Source organism: Lissotriton helveticus, chromosome 8 (assembly GCF_964261635.1).
Source record: "Lissotriton helveticus chromosome 8, aLisHel1.1, whole genome shotgun sequence".
Lineage (NCBI taxonomy): Eukaryota > Metazoa > Chordata > Amphibia > Caudata > Salamandridae > Lissotriton > Lissotriton helveticus.
The window spans coordinates 241,982,569-241,995,790 of NC_136069.1; the positions used below are offsets into that span (position 1 = coordinate 241,982,569).

Consider the following 13,222-nt stretch of genomic DNA (forward strand, 5'->3'; position numbering starts at 1 on the left):
AGAAAAAAAGCATTCTTTGTAGGAAAAAGATGTACTCTTTACCCAAGGGCACCACCATTTGACAGCAGACATGTATCCCCTTCATATGCCACATTGTTCAAACAGCAGCGCTTACCACAAAGCAGATTTTGGTAAAATTTACCAGAGGTACCCTGAAAACTCGTGACTAAATGTAATATTCTTTCCGGAGAAGGTATCTACGAACACATTTGTACACGTTGTTTTGTTAATCACGGCTGTTATGTCCATAATAACAAAATTGTGTTCCTCTTTCATCTCACCATTTGTGCTAGAAATTAGAACAAAAGTGCAGGAAAGCCCTAAATTGATGTCCTTGGCCTGCTACTTCTGAACGTATATGCATAGTGATATGTGTATAATATAAAAATATAAAAGCAGTTTCCAAATGTGTATCTATAATAGGATTTAAAATATGAAAACTCTTTGAGATGATACTTTCTGGTGACGATCTCATCCCTCCTTTTTTGTTGTAATATGTGATACATTTCACTGTAATTCACACTCCTTTTGTGTGCTCTGGACCTGGCCTAAAATATGAAAGTATCCGCCAAACAATGCAGTTGAATTGACTTCTACATTGCGTTTTTTTTCACTTGCCAAAAAGCAGATGTTAAAAACTGAAACAAAAAAAAAACTTGTTTGAAACTTTAACCTCTCTTGGTAATTGATTGGCTACATGGCTCTGTCTGATTCATACATCTGTTAGTGATAGAAATGTGATAAAGCTGTAAATGCCGCAGCATGTAATGTGATTAATTCACTATGAAGGAACTGGAAGCAGGAGCAGCCAGGTTTATGAACTGTTACTTTTATGAAATGTGTTTGCATGATTTTCTCCACTGCTTCTGTGTAGAGATGCTCTCATTCTAGGAATCAGCCTCATAGCATTCGATTAAAGCAACCTAAAGGGCTGCATGGTCCTTGCACCAGCTTCCATTATAGATGCTGAATGGAGATGAGAAATGAAAAACAAATGTATATTTTAAGCGCCCTTGAGTTTGTTTCTGAGTGAGGTACTGAAAGGTCATTAACGCACAGCAGAAAGTTAATTTGCTTGCCTTTTGTGGGGGGGGGGAATAAACCCCTGCAGTGGGGTTATGCAGCGATTTTGCAATTCTGGGCACAATTGGGAAGCACCTGGCCAGCTTTCTAGAATGGCTTCAGGCCAAATCACAGTTCATTTGCATTTTAGGGCTATTGTTGGAACAGAAAAGGCATGCTTTCCTCGTAGTGCCTTTCACTGGGAGTGGTTATAAAGAATCGTCACATAACCATGACATGGAAACACAGTGCATCTCCTCTTTAAACTCTACGGCTTCTGAACATGAATACACACTGGCAAAGCCAATCAGTCTTGCCTTTGTCTCTACTAATGTTTTTTTGGGCGATACTGTTTCACAATTCAAATTGAAAAAAATGCTGCTTTACTCATGTTGTACTGTGACAACAACAAAAATAATTGAGATGGTTGAATGGATGCTTGCATTATGACGCTTGTGTCTGTACGCACCATGACACTATGGTAGCCTCGCTTGACTTTCATGTATGCGTACGTCACCACACATGTGTGTGCATATGGTGAGATGCAGCTGCCTTTTTAGGTCGAGCCTGAGCCAGCGCAAGAGCTGCTCTGGGGCTGATCTGTTGTAGTACAGTACGGGAGAGAAGCTCTGCCTATATTTTTTATTGGCTTGTGTCTTAGTCCTTCGTATATGCTGTCTTCTGATTCCTAAATAGGCTTGTTAGTCCCTCCTTAGTGTGGCCTTGTCTTCATTTGTAAGCTACTGGCCCCTCTACTTGGTTGTTACACGGTAACCATGGTACCCCTACATTAGGCACAACAACATGCTTTGCTTACATTCAGCGGGCCATGCCCGCTTTCACTTTCAAAGCAGCCGGGAAAATGGCAGCAGTTTGTGTGCAATGCCATAGGTCTTGCATGTAAATGCGAGACCTATAACACTGCAATTTCTTTTTTTATTTCAAGCTTGATCGCTATCAATGGTGGCCACGTGTCTTTTCTTTTGTAGCGCACAGCCACCTAACGTAACGCTTGTTGCTGTACGGCCACAGCACAAAACAATTAAACTACGGTACAGTGAGGAAACCAGTGTCACAGGCAGAAAGCTGTGGGGCATGGAGAGACGGGGAGCTGCAACCAACAGAACACCGGAAGCAAACCCATAGTGCTGTCCTCTTCAAAAAAGCTGCATATCCAAGTTGCACCCAAAGTCTCTCAATACACAATAGGTATCCGTTTATATTCGGTTGTATTACTGTCATACTACCCCAGCAAAATAAAAACATTCCTAAAATAACCGCATACATCGTTTTGCCTATATCTGTTTAAAGCTGACCATTCTTTTTAGTGTCGCTTTTATCCTTCCAAAATGGCATCCACATTGTTTAACATGCTGCGTGTGACACGTCCAGTTACTTGCGTCGTAGTAACTACATCCAAGAGGCTCCTCCTTCACTCACTCTATGCACGCGGCTCTTTGCTCCTGAACGGACTCAACTGCCCATATGGATTAAACTACCATTCAATGTACGTTCACTCAATATTGTTTGTTTAATAAAAGCCTGCATCCAAACACATATTTTAATTTTTTGACCAATTTTCTGTTTTGGGCTTTCCTCTTTTTTTCTGTATACTCCGGAAAAGTATTCTCTTCAAAACGGCACCTTGCCTTCCCCTTTCATCTAACACGTTCTTCATAAGTTAAGCTTTGTATCACATGTAAAACCCCAGCTGAACACAGAGAGCAGCACATAACCAACTCTGTCCATTGCCATAAACACGTACCATGTCCACATTTTAACAGAACATAATTGCAAAGTACAATGTGGTACAGTTAAGGAAAAACACAAAGGACAATAAGTAAATAATACCACATTATACCTTACATCAACACCACGCGGTGTGTCCAGCCCTCCCCCGTTTTCTTTGCTGTGCTAAAGTGCGATGCAGTTTTAAATATTTAGTGATACAACCCCATACAGAGCCCATGACAGACGCCATGAAACCACAAGCCTTCCCTGAGCATCCCCCATTTCCTCTCCAAGTAGTTGCTTAAACTAATTAGCATTTAAGGACAAGGCACTAGGTGCACTCCTCCCCCTTCTAAACTCTTTAAGTAGCTTTCCCGCGGACTAGCATTCACGCAGCATTACTAAAATCAGTACATGCAGCTTTTATTTTGTTAGCACGTTAATTGTTGCATTTTCAAAATCCTGAAAAAAACAGTATAAGAGCAAGTGAGTTAGGTACAGGGAATTGACAGTTGACACTTCTATCATACATTTCCCATTCTCAATATAAATACTTGTGTCTTATTTCTAGACTATGAAACCTATGGTCCTTCTCTTCCTTAGTTGATTCTTTACCAATATACTCTTTAAAAAAAAGTATTCTTAGGCATTTCCAGACAGATTTTAGTCTCCTTCATACATAGATTAATTGTCTTCTTTGAGCCTGCGCTATAATTGCCTTTTTTTTTTTTTTGCAATGTTTGTTTTATTAACTTTTGTACACTGCTTATGCGAAGCTGTTTATACATAATGACTTAAATTCTTAAATAATTACATAGTTTCTTTTATAAATGATTTTACAGACACCTTATCTTAATAGGTTCCTGTAAACTATTTTCAGTATTAGCTGTCAATCGTTGCAGACTGGAAATTGATGAGACAGTATACCCGATGTATGCTATCAAAATGTTTCTTAGAAGTCCATCTCCATTGTGGGTCCTTGATTGGCTTGCTTTGTTTTTCTTGCATAGTTCCTTCCCACCGCCAGTCTATCAGCCATAGCACGATTGAAAAACTTGTAGTAAATGGGCCCTGATGTAAAGATAGTGGTCTAGACCTGTGTGCTGGCAAAAGGTCTAGCACTGGGTCTCTGTTCAGGTTTTAAGTCCCCGTATTTATATAATGTTTTTTGGCACTCTTCTAGCTAGTTGTAAAAGTGGGTGTTGGACTTGGCCCTTTTTTCAGGGTCATCCCTGAACTTTTTGCCTTCCTCCTAGTCTTTTTTCTGACCTGGTGCTGGTGGTTTTAGGACTCTGGGCACTTTAGCACTGCTGTCCAGTGTAAAATGCATGTGCTCTCTGTGGTAAACATGGTAAGATTGGTTTACACCTGTTTGTCATATTTATTTTACCTGTCCCTTGTAAAGTGGTATCTCAGATACCCAGGGCCAGTAAATTAAATGCTTCTGGTGGGCTTGCAGCACTGCTTGCACCACCCACCAAAGAAGGCTTTCAAACCTGTCTCAGGCCTCTGCCATTGCAGGGCTTGTGTGCACAGTTTACTGCAAACGCCTTACACATTGCCTCTGAGTAAAGTCCGACTGCTCGTGCCAAACTACCAAGGGGGTGAGCAGGGGTTATCTTCAGCGTGTAACTCCCATGCCCTGACTAGAGTGGTGGTTTCTGCCTGGCTTCCGCACATGCCCTAGCCAACCAGAAATCCCATTTCTAACAGTGGGAAGACAAGGACAAATCCTACATGAAGCTTCAAGAAAGTATTTTTGCCTTATTGCTTTGCACAAGTCCCGATGGTTTCCTTCAGATTTGTTTTACTTTGCATTCCTTTTCAGGTTCATATGTGTTGATTTTTGTCAGTATTTGCATCAAAGTGCATTAGAGTAATTTTATTGGGTTTGCATATATAGCAATTATGTTATACGTTTATCACAAAACTAAAGATATCCATCCTCAAGCACGCTCTTTCTCAAGTTTACTGAAGGTGTAGAGCCAAGCTGTAACCAAGCAGACATTTGCCCAGCGTTTTTTTGCTGTTGCACTGGTTAATTTGAAGTATGATTGTCATAATATGTAGGACAGTAACTACCTACCTACCTAGCTTTTCATCTGGAACTGACCCTGTTTCTTGTTGGGTTTGGTGATTTTCCTGCCATCAGACCAAATCAATAGAGGTACATGGGAATGTGAGACCCATCTAACATAGTAGTTCCTTCCACATAGCAACATCAGAAATAAATCGGGAATTGTAATACTGTTTTATTTAAAACTGTTTTATTAAAAACTTTCCTGATTGAAGAAAACTTATTAGAGTTGTCCAGAATATGAACATTTCATGCCATAGTTCCAACTGTGACTCCATTGACTACTACCACTATTACAATTCATCAGTGTTTTTCAGATACAGATGTTAAAGGTGATCCACCAGTATGCAACACACCATCTTCTAATTTGAACTGCATGTGTGGTCATACTACCTCATGGTAGGATTATTGAAATTGTCACAGTTACTTTAGGGCAAAGAGATGCATCAGAATTTCTGACTAATCTGTCAATCCTTGCGCCATGTTGTGCCGTATTGTAAATACAGTGCTACCATGGTGGTGCAACAGTTTCATTTGGAGGCTCAAGGAAACTGATGCATCTGCACAGATGCGTCAGTTTTTTGTAAAACAGTCCCATTGTAAAGAAGAAATTCTCTAGAGATGGAACAAATTGTCATGAAGAAAATACATGTCATGTTACACATACAGTAAAATACTTCTGCACAGAAACATTTCTTTCTTTATCCTGGTTGAGAAATGACAGAAATGTGTTTTCTATGCCATTTGGGTACATTTGAGTCTAATTTTTTGATAGTTCACATTACACCTAACGTGATGAGCAGGTTTATGTCCTGATGTTCACATTTGTATTTGGGACTTAAGTTTCTTTAGCTACTTAATTATGATTTTTAAAAAAACAAAGTAAGAAGAACATGCATTGCTGTAACAATGGTTTCAAGATTTAAAAAACTAAATTGTGTCATGGATGCAATAAAAGTGTAGTATCTAGATTTGCTAACAAAAACACAATGCATGTGTTCAGATAGGTGCAAGTTATAATGCAGACGTACATCTCAAGTGTTGCATAACCCTGTTGTAATAGAAATTGTCTTTTGTTACCCTAGATGGAACTGCATAGATCAAATCAACAAATTGGATATTAAAGATCAGATGACACATGCCATCCTGCCTTCACTTAAGGTGACCCAACGCTAAGGTAATTAACTTTTTATTCCATGTTTCGCTGTACATTTCAGATCCTGTTTAATAAATTGACTCATTATAGAATTTGCCTGAATGCCACACTATTATTTTGCTACTGAGCTCTATTTTCTAGTAAAACACCAGCACCAATAGGCAAACTGTTATTTAAAATTGATAGCTCGTTACAATCAATAGATACATTTTTTTATATATCACCAAAAGTCCATAAAGATGAATAAGTGGTACTGTGCCTGCAGTGAGTCTTCCTAGGATATGGCTTCTCACCAATCCACTTTTCTGTGATTAGCATAGGTGAACTGCATTATTGATGGCATCTTCACTGATTTCAATATTTTGAGTGTGCATTAATGAAAATGTATCTCCCTATGTTTTCCTCATTATTTTATAGTTTACACTAGAAGGCCTCATCCATGAAGGTGGTCTGACAGGGTATTACTAGGTCTAAGATTTGACGATGGTCTTGTCACTTCTATTGGCGAAGCGGGAATCACAATGCGCTTAGGATGTGGCCCTGTGCAAGCTCAAGAGAAATGGCTTAAAGATCTTCTATATTGTAATGAACAGCTGGGGACATATGCAGAGACATTACACCCTACCTCCAGACCCAGATACCATAGTGGCACACTAAAACTATGAATTGTGTTAGTCTATGCAATAATTAGGAGTGTGTACTACATATAACTTTCTGTCAGGCCTAACACAAGCCCTAGACTGTTGGTGTTGCGGTGGTCTGGTCTGGGTCTTAAAACGGCTGTGGTTGATCAGCTTCAGTAAAGTGCATAGTCCCGTGGCATACTTATCACGCGTGTGGCATGAGATGGAGGTGTAGATTCTGCTGGTCCAGTATGGCTGAAGTAATGTCCAAGCTGAATTTAGTGGGCACTTTATATATGTTGAAATGGTGTGATCATAAAATTGGGCATCCAATTAAAAAGAGAACCTGCTCCCGTTTCCAGTTGTTGCATAACACTTGATTGTAAACTTATTTTGAAACGTCCGGAGCAAGATCTCATCAGCCTACTTTATTTTGTCCTAGACATAAAAGAGTTCTCTCTGCTGCTTGATATTAACACATGTATACTTGCTATAATACGTTGAGGTGTCTTCTGTTAACCGCACCCTATACTGTAAGCGTGGGGTAAAAAACGCAACTAAGTATAACAACTGTGGAAGATATATAAGGTTCAAAGTTTGGTAATGTGTGATGGTGACTTCTTTATGCACTAAGACAACTAATAAAAAAAGACTTGTTAGTGGTCATTTGTCTCACTTTTCAGCAGGGGAAAAATATCTCCAAAATGTATATTTGGAGGATGAGCATCGGTTCAGGCTCACATTTGGTAAAACTCCATGTCCATCTACATAAGCTATCCAAAGAAACACACCTCAAAACTGTAGTGGACAAACACAGAGCTGAAACATGCTTAATCTTGGCAATCATGATCATTCAATTCCTGCCATGAAAGCCATCCATCCACTGGCCACCAGCAGAGCAAATTATCGCATTTAAAATTCAATGCACCATGCATAAGACGACTGGGGAAATAGTACCAATCACCTGCAGAAACGGGCACTCCACCATGTCTCTTCCAGAAACCATCAGTCTAGCCAGACTGCCTAATCGTCAAGATAAACTATAGGATGAAATATCACTGAAAACATTTCCAATGCAGTTCTGAATACACTTAATAATGCAAAGAAAGTTCAATAACATTTACTGATATTTAGGAAAGCCCTGAAAAACACTCTTAGGAAAGCATTTAGTCAAAATTAAAAAATTTGGCCGACCCAACCTTGATAACCACAAACGATTGGGTACAATAGACATGACACACAGTATACATCCATGCAGAATAACCATGCTTCTTCCTCCCTTCCTGCCTCAGTCATCAGTAGTTTGTTTGTAGCAATCAAGCATAGTCTGGACATGAAACCATTGTAAATAAAATATTTGGAACTTTGCTTGAACCCAGAAAATCCACGCTAGCCATGCTTCTTACAATCAATTACACATTCGGAAGGACCCAAAGTAGCATGATAGCTTGTTACAAAAACCTTAAAAAACATAGGTTGGCGTTGAATTTTCATTACTACTGTCATATCCAGGAGTATATTATAATCTACAGGTTGTTGACAACCAACTACATGATATCATATATATTTTGCAAACCATGTCACTGCTGTGTATACATAAAAATATATATTGATCATCAAAACGATAATGATGCATGCTACACATCATATACATATAGCAGTCTTTCAGACATAAAATATCCTTACTCAAAGTTTTTGGAGAGTTAAATGTCTCCTATGTTATGCTACTCGAGGTTGCCACTTTAATACTGAGTTAATGGAGCAGTGAACTTACTATTTCTAGATGCAAGCCGCTGCTTGGCTACCAGCCCAGTTAACACGTTTATATATTATTTGCCTTAAATATGGGTTTTGAGGACTTTGCTGAAAAATAATTATAGGGAATTTCAAATGCAGACTGCAAGAACGGAGAATTAATAGGCACCTTTGCAGTTGAGCTAATACTGTCCATCTAAATCTTTACTCAGACACCCGTCTTCCTGGGATATTGATTTATCGAGCTTCCTATCACATCCAATTAAAATAGTTGTGAGATATTAGTAGGGAGGAAGATAAATTAGCAGAACACCGTTTTAGGTCAGTTATTTGCATATTCGCTAATTTAGATGCATGTTTCACTGGTCTTGTTTCATTTAAGCAACAGGAACGTCATTTCAGATTGGGTTGGTCCTTGTATCATATTTCATGTTTCTCCAAAGTGAATGCATTGTTAAGATATACCTTATTGTGTTTCTTTGAAAACTCACAATTTATCAGATCCCGTCAAATCAGTCTTGGCATGTGCCCATGATCAATCTTTTTCTACCTTGTTGAGGTTCCTCATAGGTCAGGGTACATTAGGTTACTCACCAAGGGCCAGATGTAGGTCGCCCAATACCGGTCGGTAACGGCCGAAATTACCGAATTTCGGCTGTTACCGACCGGTATTAGGCTACAAAGATGTAGATGGCCTAAATTGCAAATTCGGTAATTATGTAGGGAGCACTCAAATGAGTGCTTTTCCCATTTTAGGATTCGTTATTTACCACCAACTATAAGTTGGTGGTAAATAACGAATACCTTTGCAAATGCAAATCTGTGCATTTTCAACTGTGCCATGTGGCAGACATACATGCCCTTAGGGCATGTATGTGTGCCACATCTGCACACAAGCACGATTCAGGGGTGTGACAGGGTGTCAAAGTGACACCCTGGCACCCTTGAATGTGTCCCCCATTTTACTGAATCGGTATTTACCGATTCAGTAATTGCCATTCATTCCTATGGGCCTCCTATGGATCTCAGGCCCATAGGAATGAATGGCAATTAAGGCCCAAAGGAATGAATGGCAATTACCGAATCGGTAATTACTGAATTGTACCGATTCGGTAATTTTTACCGATTTTTTAGCTACATAACATTTACCGATTTTAAAATATCGAATCGGTAAAATTCGGTATTTTAGAATCAGTAAATGTACTTTACCTACGTCTGGCCCCAAGTGTTTAAAATCAGCTGCAAAGCCCTGACAACGAGAGGGCCAGGAAAATCTGACGCCTGTACAAGCCACTGTTACACAGCAGTAAGAATTATGGGTAGCACGGACTTTATCACACTTACTAACTACTGGTGTGAGTGGGCAGAGTAAAACATTTTCATTGAGAAGTTGGAGCAGTCCTAGACTGACTACTTCTGTTTTTGATTAGTTCAGATATAATTTGCCATGTCCAATCCATGTCTCAAAACCCACACTTGATTGTTACTCTGATAAATTGCTAATTTTCTCCCATGGGTTACAAGTATAATTTTGCACGGTAGGCATAGAAGTAGAAGTGGAGATAATGAGTAAGGTTCATGATGAGTGTAATAAAAATATTGACGATAAAGGAAAAAAGTGAGGTACTCCAAAGAGTATTGTAATGAGGGTGAAATGCCTCACAGTGTTACGCATTGGTTGCCATCAGGCAGAAAGTGTTCAAATCCCTGTAGTGCTCCATTTGAGATGACGATCACTGAAGAGTGATGGATTAGGAAATTTTAGTCCACAGTGCTGATTTTCACAGAGAGATGTAAGAGGTTCAGTACATCTCGGGATCCCGATCCTGCTTCTTCAAATACTTTATCCTAAACACTGGGGCAAAGCTGAATTTGTTGATTACCAGGCTTTGGAAGGCTGCAGTGAGAGAGCAGGGTTTGGGGGTAGCAATTTTATCCCGAATTCTTTAGTTGCATTGGAGACTTGCTATGGGTCTATAAAAAATGTCTATGATGGGTCTAGGTTGACTTTTTTGAGGAGGGTGTTACTAGTAAATATTTTGAGGCAAGTGGTGGCCAACATTGAAACATGTAATATTAGGAAAATCAGTCATTAGTACAAAAGCCTTTCCCACGCATGCATTTACCACACGTTTCACAATGTGTTGAACCTTGCAATGAATTTTTGTAATATGCCGTGGTACTTTAACATGCATTGGATGTGGTAATGTATATATGTGTATGTATGTACATATATATATATATATATATATATAAATATATCACGCTCTTGGGGTGTCCAAAGATCGAGCCACGCTCAAACGTGCGTGTGCCTTTCCCTAAGCATTTTATCTGGTATGGGGAGCTCTGTGAATACGTATCTTTAAAAGCATCTGATTGGCTTGATGCGTTTCGCAATTAGCTTCCTCAGCAGCAGTCAGAAAGAGTGCATGATGGTAACTCGTTAACCCCATTACAGCAATATTGTGCGTCCTGGATGGGCGGGTCATGTGACTCAACACGTTGCATGTTGGGAAACTGAATCCATTCTTTACTCCTATACGGATGCACCCAAAGTTTTTGCTCAATAAAAGGCTCTCACATGAGCCCCGAATACTGCAACTCCCCTCGATCCATCACGCATGTTCCACATCAAGGACTCCACTTCTCTCAGAGTCCCGTAGTCCCCCATTTTCTTTTCCGGGGTGGTGCGGCTCAGCGGCAGGACGGCCGCTTGTTACGTCACGATCTTGGGATGTCCAAAGATCGAGCCGCACTCAAACGTGCGTGTGCCTTACCCTAAACATTTTATCTGGTATGGGAAGCTCCGTGAATTTGTATCTTTAAAAGCATCTGATTGGCCTGACGCGTTTCGCAATTAGCTTCCTCAGCGGCCGTGAGAAAGAGTGCATGATGGTAACTCGTTAACCCCATTACAGCAATATCGTGCGTCCTGGATGGGCGGGTCATATGACTCAACACGTTGCATGTTGGGAAACTGAGTCTTTTCTTTACTCCTATATGGATGCACCCAAAGTTTTTGCTCAATAAAAGGCTCTCACATGAGCCCCGAATGCGGCAACTACCCTTGATCCATCACGCATGTTCCACATCAAGGACTCCATTACTCTCAGAGTCCCGTAGCCTCCCATTTTCTTTTCCGGGGTGGTGCGGCCCAGCTGCAGGACGACTGCTTGTTACATCACGCTCTTGGGGTGTTCAAAGATCGAGCCACTCAAACATGCGTGTGCCTTCCCCTAAGCATTTTATCTGGTATGGGGAGCTCCGTGAATTCGCATCATTAAAAGCATCTGATTGGCCTGACGCGTTTCGCAATGAGCTTCCTCAGCGGCTGTCAGATAGAGTGCATGATGGTAACTCGTTAACCCCATTACAGCAATATCGTGCGACCTGGATGGGCGGGTCATATGACTCAACACGTTGCATGTTGGGAAACTGAATCAATTCTTTACTCCTATCTGGATGCACCCAAAGTTTTTGCTCAATAAAAGGCTCTCACATGAGCCCCGAATGCGGCAACTCCCCTCGATCCATCACGCATGTTCCACATCAAGGACTCCACTTCTCTCAGAGTCCCGTAGTCCCCCATTTTCTTTTCCGGGGTGGTGCGGCCCAGCAGCAGGACGGCCGCTTGTTACATCACGCTCTTGGGGTGTCCAAAGATCGAGCCGCACTCAAACGTGCATGGGCTTTCCCCTAAGGATTTTATCTTGTATGGGGAGCTCCGTGAATTTGTATCTTTAAAAGCATCAGATTGGCCTGTCGCGTTTCGCAATTAGCTTCCTCAGCGGCCGTCAGAAAGAGTGCATGATGGTAACTCGTTAACCCCATTACCATTACAGCAATATCGTGCGACCTGGATGGGCGGGTCATATGACTCAACACGTTGCATGTTGGGAAACTGAATCAATTCTTTACTCCTATATGGATGCACCCAAAGTTTTTGCTCAATAAAAGGCTCTCACATGAGCCCCGAATGCGGCAACTCCCCTCGATCCATCACGCATGTTCCACATCAAGGACTCCACTTCTCTCAGAGTCCCGTAGTCCCTCATTTTCTTTTCCGGGGTGGTGCGGCCCAGCAGCAGGACGGCCGCTTGTTACATCACGCTCTTGGGGTGTCCAAAGATCGAGCCGCACTCAAACGTGCATGTGCCTTCCCCTAAGCATTTTATCTGGTATGGGGAGCTCCGTGAATTCTCATCTTTAAAAGCATCTGATTGGCCTGACGCGTTTCGCAATTAGCTTCCTCAGCGGCTGTCAGAAAGAGTGCATGATGGTAACTCGTTAACCCTATTACAGCAATATTGTGCGTCCTGGATGGGCGGGTCATATGACTCAACACGTTGCATAGTGGGAAACTGAGTCTTTTCTTTACTCCTATATGGACGCACTGAAAGTTTTTGCTCAATAAAAGGCTCTCACATGAGCCCCGAATGGGGCAACTCCCCTCGATCCATCACGCATGTTCCACATCAAGGACTCCACTTCTCTCAGAGTCCCGTAGCCCCCCATTTTCTTTTCCGTGGTAGTGCGGCCCAGCTGCAGGACGGCTGCTTGTTACATCACGTTCTTGGGGTGTCCAAAGATCGAGCCACACTCAAACGTGCGTGTGCCTTCCCCTAAGCATTTTATCTGGTATGGGGAGCTCCGTGAATTTGTATCTTTAAAAGCATCTGATTAGCCTGACGCGTTTTGCGATTAGCTTCCTCAGCGGCCGTCAGAAAGAGTGCATGATGGTAACTCGTTAACCCCATTACAGCAATATCGTGCATCCTGGATGGGTGGGTCATATGACTCAACACGTTGCATTTTGGG

At 41.2% G+C, this 13,222-nt stretch overlaps 1 long non-coding RNA gene across 1 annotated transcript in view; it reads left to right on the forward strand.

The window, feature by feature from the left end:
* Window positions 1-13,222, forward strand: part of LOC144772567 (uncharacterized) — an 858,949-nt gene that overhangs the window by 440,408 nt on the left and 405,319 nt on the right. The window contains exon 2 of the long non-coding RNA XR_013599804.1: window positions 5,956-6,047. This is a non-coding gene — a long non-coding RNA (uncharacterized LOC144772567). The remainder of the gene's footprint in view (window positions 1-5,955; window positions 6,048-13,222) is intronic.